We start from the raw sequence: 15,393 nt of genomic DNA, 5'->3' as shown, positions 1-15,393 counted from the left end.
CTGCATGTTGTGCGTCTCCACGGGTTGCCACTTGATGTGGTCTCTGACCGCGGATCCCAGTTTGTGGCCAAATTCTGGAGGGCATTTTGTTCCGATCTCCAGATTTCTGTCAGCTTGTCGTCAGGCTACCATCCGCAGTCTAATGGGCAGACTGAAAGGGTGAACCAGTCCTTGGAGCAGTTCCTCAGGTGTTATGTCTCCAAGTGTCAGACTGACTGGGTTGCTCATCTGTCCATGGCGGAGTTTGCCTATAACAATGCGGCTCACTCTGCTACAGGGATCTCTCCCTTCCTTTGTGTGTATGGGCATCATCCTAAGGCCAATTCTTTTGACCCCCTGGACTCCACGCCTGGTGGTTCCTCTGTGGTTTCGGTCCTTAGAGGTATTTGGCGGAAAGTGAAGAAAGCCCTTGTGTCTGTGTCATTAGTGACCAAAAGGGTTTTTGATAAGCGGAAAAGACCCTGCAGCTTCAAATTAGGAGACTTCGTCTGGTTGTCTACCAAGAATTTGAAGTTGAGACAGCCATCTCATAAGTTAGGCCCCCGGTTCATCGGCCCTTATAAGATCACCAGGGTTATCAATCCGGTGGCATTTCAGTTAGATCTGCCCCGTTCTTTGGGTATCAATAAAACATTTAATTGTTCCCTTTTAAAACGGGCGATTAGTAATCCTTCTTCCAGTGGAAGACCTTCCCCTCTTCTGATACGTGGCCAGAGGGAGTTTGTTGTTGAAAGGATTCTTGACTCCAAGGTGGTTCGGGGTCGGCTGTCATTTTTGGTGCACTGGAAGGGGTATGGCCCGGAGGAGCGGTCGTGGGTGCGCAGTTGTGATCTTCATGCCCCCAGACTGATACGCTCTTTCTTCTCGCAGTTCCCCGATAAACACGGTGGTAGGGGTTCTTTGACCCCTCGTCAGAGGGGGGGTACTGTTAGGGTCTCCGGCCCTGTGCTGCCACGTCGTCATGGCAACCGGGAGACAAGTGCTAGTGGAGTAACCTGAGCGCAGCTGATACTCCGGTTCGGGTCTTTTGCTGTGCAGTGGTTATAGGCTCTGTGCACGGCAGGGGATCCGGTGCTGGTTTTTGTGCTCACAGTCTGTGAGGTCTGAGTGGGGCGTGGACAGCACCTGCTTTATAAGGCCTCTTTTCAGGGTAAGCAGATGCTGCTGAATCTTTGTTGGTTAGTCAGTTCATGAAAGTTAGCCAGTACTGTGTAGCTTTGTATTTGTTTGTTGCTTACTGCAAATAGGCCTGGGGATTTGGTATTACACTCTGCCAATCCAGACCTAGCAGTAAGACTGGAGTCAGTCGTTTAGCTTGCTGGGGTTCTGTTACTACTCTGTGAACTTAGCAAGTTTGCGGCTGTATTCTAAGACTTGCCTGTCTAATCCTGTCTCACTGTGCTAGGTGTCAGGGGTCAGTTTAGTGGCAGTAAGCTAAAACCTGTGCACTGCAAGTGAGAAATAGGATTGTGGAGACTCTCCTTGTGTCTATCATTCCATCTCTGACCAAGGAGTTTACTGCCACACCCGTTGGTAACCCTTTAGAGTTTTGCTGTTGCCCTTAGCAACAGCATTTCGGGTTCTCTACGTATTAAAACACAACATCTTGCTTTTTCCATCTGTGCAGTTCTTATACAAGGGAGATACCCAGTTCCTTAGCCTCTGGGCTTCTCTGTTCACTTTGTGTGTATTTTGTTACCCTATTACCTTCTGTGTACGTTATGTCATATTCCCCAGTTTGTCTGTGAGTCCATTTGTTTTGCATAACAGTTCAAACACCAGTACATTCCTGCAGACACTGGAGTGCATAACAGTTCTGACACCAGTACTTTCCTGCAGGCACTGGTGTGCATAACAGTTAGGCACTAAGGGGGGAGGGTTAGGCACTAAAGAGGGGCGGGGGGTTAGGGTTCGACTGCGGTGAGGGAGGGTTAGGCTGCGGGGATTGGAGGGTTAGGGTGAGGCTGCAGGTAGGGAGGGTTAGGGGGGTAGAGGGGGAGGGTTAGGACACATAACTCCCAGGTGTCGGATTCTGTGCATGGGGATGCAGCGTTAGGTGTCCTGACAGTGTGCAGGCAGTTGAATAATATATACTGTACCCTGGCTGGTCTCTGTGTCAGCTTGACAGTTCAGCCCCACATACAGTACATAAGTTAATATCTCATAGTGCTTGGTAAGCACTGGCTGCTTTCTGGTATATTGCCAAACTTGCAAAAGCGGGTACCTTGCAGTGGGTGTCCTCTCCTCAATTTTCTGCACTGGGGACGTCATGAGATCAGATGTCACAGTCAGACCTCAGCCAGAAGCAGCACTGTGTCAGCACCAGCGGAGGAGGTCAGAGGAGAGAGGAGGGGATAGAAGGAAACAGAAGCCCCCGGACCACATCCTTCCTCTTTGTCATGTCCTGCAGCCGGCTGCGTACTTGGAGTACTATAATGAGTCAGTTTGACTCATTATTAGTACTGTTCATACTACTGCTGTGGGCCCCTTTGTTGCTTTGGGCCCCGGTGCAGTAGTTCCACCGCTGCGCGGCAGGTATCCAACCGCAGCGCTCCCAGTGCCGGCGTGAGCAGGGGCAGAGGCGCTGGTATACAAGAGCACTATCAGCGGGAGGCAGATGCCAGGCAGAGAGAGAGGAGGGGAGGCAGATGTTGGGCAGAGAGAGGGGGGACAGATGCTGCGGAGAGGGGGGCAGGTGGATGGGCAGGGAGAGCGGGGGGGACAGATGCTGTGGAGAGGACAGATGCTGGGCAGAGAGAGGGGGGACAGATGCTGCGGAGAGGGGGGCAGATGATGGGCAGAAAGAGGGGGAGCAGATGCTGGGCAGAGAGAAGGGGGGACAAATGCTGCTGAGAGGGGGACAGATGCTGGGCAAAGAGAGGGGGGACAGATGCTGCAGAGAGGAGGACAGATGATGGGCAGAGAGAGGGGGACAAATGCTGCGGAGAGGGTGGCAGATGCTGGGCAGAGAGAGGGGGACAGATGCTGTGGAGAGGGGGGGCAGATGATGGGCAGAAAGAGGAGAGCAGATGCTGGGCAGAGAGAAGGGGGGACAAATGTTGCGGAGAGGGGGAGCAGATGCTGGGCAGAGAGAAGGGGGGACAAATGCTGCGGAGAGGGGGACAGATGATGGACAGAGGGGGGGGACAGATGCTGAGGAGAGGAGGATAGATGATGGGCAAAAAGAGGGGTGGACAGATGCTGCGGAGAGGGGGGCAGATGATGGGCAGAGAGAGCGGAGGCAGATGCTGGTCAGAGGGAGGGGGGACAGATGCTGCGGAGAGGGGGGCAGATGATGTGCAGAAAGAGGGGGAGCAGATACTGGGCACAGAGAAGGGGGGACAGATGCTGCAGAGAGGGGAACAGATGATGGGCAGAGAGAGTGGGGACAGATGCTGTGGAGAGGGGGCAGATGCTGGGCAGAGAGAGGGGGGACAGATGCTGCGGAGAGGGGGGCAGATGATGGGCAGAAAGAGGGGGAGCAGATGCTGCGCAGAGAGAAGGGGGGACAAATGCTGCAGAGAGGGGGACAGATGACGGGCAGAGAGAGGGGAGGCAGATGCTGGTCAGAGAGAGTGGGGACAGATGCTGCGGAGAGGGGGTACAGATGCTGCGGAGAGGGGGGCAGAAAGCGGGGGAGCAGATGCTGGGCAGAGAGAAGGGGGGACAGATGCTGTGGAGAGGACAGATGATGGGCAGAGAGAGGGGGGATAGATGCTGCGGAGAGGGGGCAGATGCTGGGCAGAGAGAGGGGAGGCAGATGCTGCGGAGAGGGGGGCAGATGATGGGCAGAAAGAGGGGGAGCAGATGCTGCGCAGAGAGAAGGGGGGACAAATGCTGCAGAGAGGGGGACAGATGACGGGCAGAGAGAGGGGAGGCAGATGCTGGTCAGAGAGAGTGGGGACAGATGCTGCGGAGAGGAGGGCAGATGATTGGCAGAGAGAGGGGGGACAGATGCTGCGGAGAGGGGGGACAGATGCCGCGGAGAGGGGGGCAGAAAGCGGGGGAGCAGATGCTGGGCAGAGAGAAGGGGGGACAGATGCTGTGGAGAGGACAGATGATGGGCAGAGAGAGGGGGGACAGATGCTGCGGAGAGGGGGCAGATGCTGGGCAGAGAGAGGGGAGGCAGATGCTGCGGAGAGGGGGGCAGATGATGGGCAGAAAGAGGGGGAGCAGATGCTGGGCAGAGAGAAGGGGGGACAGATGCTGCAGAGAGGGGGGCAGATGATGGTCAGAAAGAGGGGGAGTAGATGCTGGGCAGAGAGAAGGGGGGACAGATGCTGCAGAGAGGGGGACAGATGATGGGCAGAGAGAGGGGGGAACAGATGCTGCGGAGAGGGGTGGCAGATGCTGGGCAGAGAGACAGGAGGGGAGGCAGATGCTTGACAGAGAGAAAACCATGTAGCAGTCAGAGAGAGAGAGAGACAGCAGCTGCATAGACAGAGAGGTTGCAGAGACAGGCAGGAGCTATGGAGACAGAGGAGTCAGGTTGAATACATTACTCACATTTAGACAAGGGTTGATTCTAGAGATGAGCGGGTTCGGTTCCTCGGAATCCGAACCCGCCCGAACTTCATTTTTTTTTTACACGGGTCCGAGTGACTCGGATCTTCCCGCCTTGCTCGGTTAACCCGAGCGCGCCCGAACGTCATCATCCCGCTGTCGGATTCTCGCGAGGCTCGGATTCTATCGCGAGACTCGGATTCTATATAAGGAGCCGCGCGTCGCCGCCACTTTCACACGTGCATTGAGATTCATAGGGAGAGGACGTGGCTGGCGTCCTCTCCGTTTATAGAGAAGAGAGTGAGACAGTAGAGAGAGACACAGTAGTAATTTTGGGGAGCATTAGGAGGAGTACTAGTTACTTGCTGAAGTGATAGATAGTGTGACTGTATATTATCTGACTTGTGGGGGAGACACTGACAGTGGGGAGCAGTTAGAGTCTGAGAGCAGGACTCAGGAGTACATATAACGTACAGTGCACACTTTTGCTGCCAGAGTGCCACACTGCCATTGTGACCACACTGACCACCAGTATAATATATATTGTGATTGTCTGCTTAGGAGTACTACTTGCAAGTTGCTGATAGTGTGACCAGTGACCTGACCACCAGTTTAATAATCACCACCAGTTTAATATATATATATATATATATATATATATATAATTGTATATAATATATATATAATATTGTATACCACCTACCCGTGTTTTTTTTTTTTTCTTTCTTCTTTATACATACTACTATAGTAGCTTACTGTAGCAGTCTGCGGTGCTGCTGAGCTGACAGTGTCCAGCAGGTCCGTCATCAGTCATTACATAATAAATATATCTACCTGTCCGGCTGCAGTACTAGTGTGATATAATATATATTGATTTCATCTCATTATCATCCAGTCTATATTAGCAGCAGACACAGTACGGTAGTCCACGGCTGTAGCTACCTCTGTGTCGGCAGTCGCTCGTCCATCCATAATTGTATACCACCTACCCGTGGTTTTTTTTTTTTTTTCTTCTTGATACATACTACTATAGTAGCTTACTGTAGCAGTCTGCGGTGCTGCTGAGCTGACAGTGTCCAGCAGGTCCGTCATCAGTCATTACATAATAAATATATCTACCTGTCCGGCTGCAGTACTAGTGTGATATAATATATATTGATTTCATCTCATTATCATCCAGTCTATATTAGCAGCAGACACAGTACGGTAGTCCACGGCTGTAGCTACCTCTGTGTCGGCAGTCGCTCGTCCATCCATAATTGTATACCACCTACCCGTGGTTTTTTTTTTCTTTCTTCTTGATACATACTACTATAGTAGCTTACTGTAGCAGTCTGCGGTGCTGCTGAGCTGACAGTGTCCAGCAGGTCCGTCATCAGTCATTACATAATAAATATATCTACCTGTCCGGCTGCAGTACTAGTGTGATATAATATATATTGATTTCATCTCATTATCATCCAGTCTATATTAGCAGCAGACACAGTACGGTAGTCCACGGCTGTAGCTACCTCTGTGTCGGCAGTCGCTCGTCCATCCATAATTCTATACCACCTACCCGTGGTTTTTTTTTTTCTTTCTTCTTGATACATACTACTATAGTAGCTTACTGTAGCAGTCTGCGGTGCTGCTGAGCTGACAGTGTCCAGCAGGTCCGTCATCAGTCATTACATAATAAATATATCTACCTGTCCGGCTGCAGTACTAGTGTGATATAATATATATTGATTTCATCTCATTATCATCCAGTCTATATTAGCAGCAGACACAGTACGGTAGTCCACGGCTGTAGCTACCTCTGTGTCGGCAGTCGCTCGTCCATCCATAATTGTATACCACCTACCCGTGTTTTTTTTTTTTTCTTTCTTCTTTATACATACTACTATAGTAGCTTACTGTAGCAGTCTGCGGTGCTGCTGAGCTGACAGTGTCCAGCAGGTCCGTCATCAGTCATTACATAATAAATATATCTACCTGTCCGGCTGCAGTACTAGTGTGATATAATATATATTGATTTCATCTCATTATCATCCAGTCTATATTAGCAGCAGACACAGTACGGTAGTCCACGGCTGTAGCTACCTCTGTGTCGGCAGTCGCTCGTCCATCCATAATTGTATACCACCTACCCGTGGTTTTTTTTTTTCTTTCTTCTTGATACATACTACTATAGTAGCTTACTGTAGCAGTCTGCGGTGCTGCTGAGCTGACAGTGTCCAGCAGGTCCGTCATCAGTCATTACATAATAAATATATCTACCTGTCCGGCTGCAGTACTAGTGTGATATAATATATATTGATTTCATCTCATTATCATCCAGTCTATATTAGCAGCAGACACAGTACGGTAGTCCACGGCTGTAGCTACCTCTGTGTCGGCAGTCGCTCGTCCATCCATAATTGTATACCACCTACCCGTGTTTTTTTTTTTTTTTTTTTTTCTTCTTGATACATACTACTATAGTAGCTTACTGTAGCAGTCTGCGGTGCTGCTGAGCTGACAGTGTCCAGCAGGTCCGTCATCAGTCATTACATAATAAATATATATACCTGTCCGGCTGCAGTACTAGTGATATTATATATATATATATATATATTAATTTCATCTCATTATCATCCAGTCTATATTAGCAGCAGACACAGTACGGTAGTCCACGGCTGTAGCTACCTCTGTGTCGGCAGTCGCTGGTCCATCCATAATTGTATACCACCTACCCGTGTTTTTTTTTTTTCTTTCTTCTTGATACATACTACTATAGTAGCTTACTGTAGCAGTCTGCGGTGCTGCTGAGCTGACAGTGTCCAGCAGGTCCGTCATCATTCATTACATAATAAATATATATACCTGTCCGGCTGCAGTACTAGTGATATTATATATATATATATTAATTTCATCTCATTATCATCCAGTCTATATTAACAGCAGACACAGTACGGTAGTCCATGGCTGTAGCTACCTCTGTGTCAGCAGTCGCTGGTCCATCCATAATTGTATACCACCTACCCGTGGTTTTTTTTTTTTCTTTCTTCTTGATACATACTACTATAGTAGCTTACTGTAGCAGTCTGCGGTGCTGCTGAGATGACAGTGTCCAGCAGGTCCGTCATCAGTCATTACATAATAAATTTATATACCTGTCCGGCTGCAGTACTAGTGATATTATATATATATATATTAATTTCATCTCATTATCATCCAGTCTATATTAGCAGCAGACACAGTACGGTAGTCCACGGCTGTAGCTACCTCTGTGTCGGCAGTCGCTGGTCCATCCATAATTGTATACCACCTACCCGTGTTTTTTTTTTTTTCTTTCTTCTTGATACATACTACTATAGTAGCTTACTGTAGCAGTCTGCGGTGCTGCTGAGCTGACAGTGTCCAGCAGGTCCGTCATCAGTCATTACATAATAAATATATATACCTGTCCGGCTGCAGTACTAGTGATATTATATATATATATATATATTAATTTCATCTCATTATCATCCAGTCTATATTAGCAGCAGACACAGTACGGTAGTCCACGGCTGTAGCTACCTCTGTGTCGGCAGTCGCTGGTCCATCCATAAGTATACTAGTATCCATCCATCTCCATTGTTTACCTGAGGTGCCTTTTAGTTGTGCCTATTAAAATATGGAGAACAAAAATGTTGAGGTTCCAAAATTAGGGAAAGATCAAGATCCACTTCCACCTCGTGCTGAAGCTGCTGCCACTAGTCATGGCCGAGACGATGAAATGCCAGTAACGTCGTCTGCCAAGGCCGATGCCCAATGTCATAGTACAGAGCATGTAAAATCCAAAACACCAAATATCAGTAAAAAAAGGACTCCAAAATCTAAAATAAAATTGTCGGAGGAGAAGCGTAAACTTGCCAATATGCCATTTACCACACGGAGTGGCAAGGAACGGCTGAGGCCCTGGCCTATGTTCATGGCTAGTGGTTCAGCTTCACATGAGGATGGAAGCACTCGGCCTCTCACTAGAAAAATGAAAAGACTCAAGCTGGCAAAAGCACCGCAAAGAACTGTGCGTTCTTCGAAATCCCAAATCCACAAGGAGAGTCCAATTGTGTCGGTTGCGATGCCTGACCTTCCCAACACTGGACGTGAAGAGCATGCGCCTTCCACCATTTGCACGCCCCCTGCAAGTGCTGGAAGGAGCACCCGCAGTCCAGTTCCTGATAGTCAGATTGAAGATGTCAGTGTTGAAGTACACCAGGATGAGGAGGATATGGGTGTTGCTGGCGCTGGGGAGGAAATTGACAAGGAGGATTCTGATGGTGAGGTGGTTTGTTTAAGTCAGGCACCCGGGGAGACACCTGTTGTCCGTGGGAGGAATAGGGCCGTTGACATGCCTGGTGAAAATACCAAAAAAATCAGCTCTTCGGTGTGGAAGTATTTCACCAGAAATGCGGACAACATTTGTCAAGCCGTGTGTTGCCTTTGTCAAGCTGTAATAAGTAGGGGTAAGGACGTTAACCACCTCGGAACATCCTCCCTTATACGTCACCTGCAGCGCATTCATAATAAGTCAGTGACAAGTTCAAAAACTTTGGGCGACAGCGGAAGCAGTCCACTGACCAGTAAATCCCTTCCTCTTGTAACCAAGCTCACGCAAACCACCCCACCAACTCCCTCAGTGTCAATTTCCTCCTTCCCCAGGAATGCCAATAGTCCTGCAGGCCATGTCACTGGCAATTCTGACGAGTCCTCTCCTGCCTGGGATTCCTCCGATGCATCCTTGCGTGTAACGCCTACTGCTGCTGGCGCTGCTGTTGTTGCTGCTGGGAGTCGATGGTCATCCCAGAAGAGAAGTCGTAAGCCCACTTTTACTACTTCCACCAAGCAATTGACTGTCCAACAGTCCTTTGCGAGGAAGATGAAATATCACAGCAGTCATCCTGTTGCAAAGCGGATAACTGAGGCCTTGACAACTATGTTGGTGTTAGACGTGCGTCCGGTATCCGCCGTTAGTTCACAGGGAACTAGACAATTTCTTGAGGTAGTGTGCCCCCGTTACCAAATACCATCTAGGTTCCTCTTCTCTAGGCAGGCGATACCGAGAATGTACACGGACGTCAGAAAAAGACTCACCAGTGTCCTAAAAAATGCAGTTGTACCCAATGTCCACTTAACCACGGACATGTGGACAAGTGGAGCAGGGCAGGGTCAGGACTATATGACTGTGACAGCCCACTGGGTAGATGTATGGACTCCCGCCGCAAGAACAGCAGCGGCGGCACCAGTAGCAGCATCTCGCAAACGCCAACTCTTTCCTAGGCAGGCTACGCTTTGTATCACCGGTTTCCAGAATACGCACACAGCTGAAAACCTCTTACGGCAACTGAGGAAGATCATCGCGGAATGGCTTACCCCAATTGGACTCTCCTGTGGATTTGTGGCATCGGACAACGCCAGCAATATTGTGTGTGCATTAAATATGGGCAAATTCCAGCACGTCCCATGGTTTGCACATACCTTGAATTTGGTGGTGCAGAATTTTTAAAAAAACGACAGGGGCGTGCAAGAGATGCTGTCGGTGGCCAGAAGAATTGCGGGACACTTTCGGCGTACAGGCACCACGTACAGAAGACTGGAGCACCACCAAAAACGCCTGAACCTGCCCTGCCATCATCTGCAGCAAGAAGTGGTAACGAGGTGGAATTCAACCCTATATATGCTTCAGAGGTTGGAGGAGCAGCAAAAGGCCATTCAAGCCTATACAATTGAGCACGATATAGGAGGTGGAATGTACCTGTCTCAAGCGCAGTGGAGAATGATTTCAACGTTGTGCAAGGTTCTGCAACCTTTTGAACTTGCCACACGTGAAGTCAGTTCAAACACTGCCAGCCTGAGTCAGGTCATTCCCCTCATCAGGCTTTTGCAGAAGAAGCTGGAGGCATTGAAGGAGGAGCTAAAAGGGAGCGATTCCGCTAGGCATGTGTGACTTGTGGATGGAGCCCTTAATTCGCTTAACAAGGATTCACGGGTAGTCAATCTGTTGAAATCAGAGCACTACATTTTGGCCACCGTGCTCGATCCTAGATTTAAAACCTACCTTGGATCTCTCTTTCCGGCAGACACAAGTCTGCTGGGGTTCAAAGACCTGCTGGTGACAAAATTGTCAAGTCAAGCGGAACGCGACCTGTCAACATCTCCTCCTTCACATTCTCCCGCAACTGGGGGTGCGAGGAAAAGGCTCAGAATTCCGAGCCCACCCGCTGGCGGTGATGCAGGGCAGTCTGGAGCGACTGCTGATGCTGACATCTGGTCCGGACTGAAGGACCTGACAACGATTACGGACATGTCGTCTACTGTCACTGCATATGATTCTCTCCCCATTGAAAGAATGGTGGAGGATTATATGAGTGACCGCATCCAAGTAGGCACGTCATACAGTCCGTACTTATACTGGCAGGAAAAAGAGGCAATTTGGAGGCCCTTGCACAAACTGGCTTTATTCTACCTAAGTTGCCCTCCCACAAGTGTGTACTCCGAAAGAGTGTTTAGTGCCACCGCTCACCTTGTCAGCAATCGGCGTACGAGGTTACTTCCAGAAAATGTGGAGAAGATGATGTTCATTAAAATGAATTATAATCAATTCCTCCGTGGAGACATTGACCAGCAGCAATTGCCTCCACAAAGTACACAGGGAGCTGAGATGGTGGATTCCAGTGGGGACGAATTGATAATCTGTGAGGAGCGGGATGTACACGGTGATATATCGGAGGATGATGATGAGGTGGACATCTTGCCTCTGTAGAGCCAGTTTGTGCAAGGAGAGATTAATTGCTTCTTTTTCGGTGGGGGTCCAAACCAACCCGTCATTTCAGTCACAGTCGTGTGGCAGACCCTGTCACTGAAATGATGGGTTGGTTAAAGTGTGCATGTCCTGTTTATACAACATAAGGGTGGGTGGGAGGGCCCAAGGACAATTCCATCTTGCACCTCTTTTTTCTTTCATTTTTATTTGCGTCATGTGCTGTTTGGGGAGTGTTTTTTGGAAGGGCCATCCTGCGTGACACTGCAGTGCCACTCCTAGATGGGCCAGGTGTTTGTGTCGGCCACTAGGGTCGCTTATCTTACTCACACAGCTACCTCATTGCGCCTCTTTTTTTCTTTGCGTCATGTGCTGTTTGGGGAGTGTTTTTTGGAAGGGCCATCCTGCGTGACACTGCAGTGCCACTCCTAGATGGGCCAGGTGTTTGTGTCGGCCACTAGGGTCGCTTATCTTACTCACACAGCTACCTCATTGCGCCTCTTTTTTTCTTTGCGTCATGTGCTGTTTGGGGAGTGTTTTTTGGAAGGGCCATCCTGCGTGACACTTCAGTGCCACTCCTAGATGGGCCAGGTGTTTGTGTCGGCCACTAGGGTCGCTAATCTTACTCACACAGCTACCTCATTGCGCCTCTTTTTTTCTTTGCGTCATGTGCTGTTTGGGGAGTGTTTTTTGGAAGGGCCATCCTGCGTGACACTGCAGTGCCACTCCTAGATGGGCCAGGTGTTTGTGTCGGCCACTAGGGTCGCTTAGCTTAGTCATCCAGCGACCTCGGTGCAAATTTTAGGACTAAAAATAATATTGTGAGGTGTGAGGTATTCAGAATAGACTGAAAATGAGTGGAAATTATGGTTTTTGAGGTTAATAATACTTTGGGATCAAAATGACCCCCAAATTCTATGATTTAAGCTGTTTTTTAGTGTTTTTTGAAACACACCCGAATCCGACAAAAAAAATACGGTGAGGATTTGCCAAAACGCGGTCGAACCCAAAACACGGCCGCGGAACCGAACCCAAAACCAAAACACAAAACCCGAAAAATTTCAAGTGCACATCCCTAGTGTTAAGGTTAGGCTGCGGGGAGGGGGGGAGGTTAGGTTTAGGCCGCGGGAAGGGGGGGATTAGGGTTATGCACCCCCGGGGAGGGTTACTCTGCGGGGTGGGGAGGCTATTTCGGAGTTGGAGAAGGGACCTTCTGACGTATCTAGGGGAGGAGACACGTCACCAGGGTGAGGAGCTACGGGCGAACAGGGTACCCGAAAAGTACCCTCGCTGGCTCGCTTCGCTCGCCACGCTTCGGGCTCGGTGGCTCGCTCTGCTCCGCTTCGCTCGCCACCTGATTACTAAAGGTAATAGTTGGTGGCGTGGATAGTAGAGCAACTGTCCCGCTAGCCTAGCTCCTCCCCCTTGTGTCGTAACTCCTACCCCTTACGGAAAAGGTCCCTTAGCCCACTTGATTCTAGCATCTACCTTTAGACAAGGGCCATGCTGTGTGACATCCTCCGTGTTCCAGGGGTCAGAGGAGCATGTGACAGCTCCTCCAATCAGGGACTCTTCTAATCAGCATGTGACGAGCTCCTCCAATCACTGCTCGGCACATGTTCTTCTGACCTTATTGCTGATACCAGGGAGGGGAGGAGACGAGTCACCGCAGTGAGTTGCAGGGACTTCCCCTGCTGCTGCTCTCAGTGAGTACAAGCTAACCCCTCCTCCCATCCCTGTGCTGCCAGCGCTGCTGCCTGTCATGCAGTGTGACAGGCACAGCAGCAATCGGCAGCTGCAGAGTAGCAAAGCAGGGAGAGCGCCTCCCTGCTTTGCAGAGGCGCCTCTCTCATGTTTGGGGGGAGCGAGCTGCCCCCTTGCCCCCCCCTATTCCGACGCCCCTGTATAGGTGTAATCGTACAATTTAAAAAATGATAACAAGCTTATCTGTTACAGATGCCGTTGGAGAGGTAGTGGAAGCTGGCCCTATATATATAGAGCAGGATTTATAGTGGTTGTAACTCACCTTGAAAAAGGGGCTACGAGCCCCGAAACGTCGGACGCGCATTTAATACCTAATGCTTGAATACACCACGATTATTGATTCAAGACCCGGAGTGCCGCTGTCTCCTTCTTTGTAGATAGATTAGATAGATAGATAGATAGATAGATAGATAGATAGATAGATAGATAGATAGATAGATAGTGACCCCCCCCCCCCACCCTCAGTAAATCCGCGAAAATCTGGACAGTTGTGAGGTATGGAAAGAGTACAGCATTAAGAAAATACAGTATGTCACATTCATGGATATAACTTTGTCAGTGCATTCTGTGATTGCCAGGGTAACATAACTCCTTAAAAACACAGCTAGGAAATGAAGTTCTACATCATTAGATACAAATCATTATAGCAATGCCTCTTTGGGATACACTGTAGATGGAAGCTCAATCTGAAGCCATTTTGATTTTCCTGGTTTTGAAGCTGGTCCATACTATAAAACATTTACTGACCTAACTTACTTTTTTTTCCATAGTACTTGAACAACAAAGGTGTTTAAATTTTTTATTTTTTATTGTCACAGTGAGTTCAAAGAGGATGTAAAAGCAGGTCTTATTAAGCTCTGTCTCTTGAACCTGTGTTGTTTTATTGCTTGTATATACAAAAAAAAAACACTTTTATTGACCACATTTTATCTCATTGAATGCATTTGTGGTGTTACCATATAGTATTATTCTGCAAACAGTAAGGTGCTTTTATACAAAACAAGGATCTAGGACTTTTCAGTGGTGTAAAAGGCATTTATAAGCAATCAAAATAACCATGTTATTGTGTGATCACATAATGTCCACTCTTGTTGAAGTCACTTTTATAATATAATCATACACTGCTCAAAAATATAAAGGGAACACTAAAATAACACATCCTAGATCTGAATTAATGAAATATTTTATTAAATACTTTGTTCTTTACATAGTTGAATGTGCTGACAACAAAATCACACAAAAATTATCAATGGAAATCAAATTTATTAACCCATGGAGGTCTGAATTTGGAATCACTCTCAAAATTAAACTGGAAAAACACACTACAGGCTGGTCCAACTTTGATGTAATGTCCTTAAAACAAGTAAAAATGAGGCTCAGTAGTGTGTGTGGCCTCCATGTGCCTGTATGATCGCCCTACAACGCCAGGGCATGCTCTTGATGAGGTGGTGGATGGTCTCCTGAGGGATCTCCTCCAAGACCTGGACTAAAGCATCCGCCAACTCCTGGACAGTCTGTGGGCAACGTGGCATTGGTGGATGGAGCGAGACATGATGTCCCAGATGTGCTCAATTGGATTCAGGTCTGGGGAACGGGCGGGCCAGCCCATAGCATCAATGCCTTCGTCTTGCAGGAACTGCTGACACACTCCAGCCACATGAGGTCTAGCATTGTCTTGCATTAGGAGGAACCCAGGGTCAACCGCACCAACATATGGTCTCACAAGGGGTCTGAGGATCTCATCTCGGTACCTAATGGCAGTCAGGCTACCTCTGGTGAGCACATGGAGGGCTGTGCGGCCCCCCAAAGAAATTTCACCCCACCCCATTACTGACCCACTGCTAAACTGGTCATGCTGGAGGATGTTGCAGGCAGCAGAACGTTCTCCTTGATGTCTCCAGACTCTGTCATGTCTGTCACATGTGCTCAGTGAGAACCTGCTTTCATCTGTGAAGAGCACAGGGCGCCAGTGGCGAATTTGCCAATCTTGGTGTTCTCTGGCAAATGCCAAACGTCCTGCACGGTGTTGGGCTGTAAGCTAAACCCCCACCTGTGGACGTCGGGCCCTCATACCACCCTCATGGAGTCTGTTTCTGATCGTTTGAGTAGACACATGCACATTTGTGGCTTGCTCGAGGTCATTTTGCAGGGCTCTGGCAGTGCTCCTCCTATTCCTCCTTGCACAAAGGCGGAGGTAGCGGTCCTGCTGCTGGGTTGTTGCCCTCCTACGGCCTCCTCCATGTCTCCTGATGTACAGGCCTGTCTCCTGGTAGCGCCTCAATGCTCTGGACACTACGCTGACAGACACAGCAAACCTTCTTGCCACAGCTTGCATTGATGTGCCATCCTGGATGAGCTGCACT

The sequence above is a fragment of the Pseudophryne corroboree genome, chromosome 5, assembly GCF_028390025.1.
Source record: "Pseudophryne corroboree isolate aPseCor3 chromosome 5, aPseCor3.hap2, whole genome shotgun sequence".
Classification (NCBI taxonomy): Eukaryota; Metazoa; Chordata; class Amphibia; order Anura; family Myobatrachidae; genus Pseudophryne; species Pseudophryne corroboree.
The sequence above is the reverse complement of the archived record's forward strand: the minus strand, read 5'-3'. Positions refer to the sequence as shown.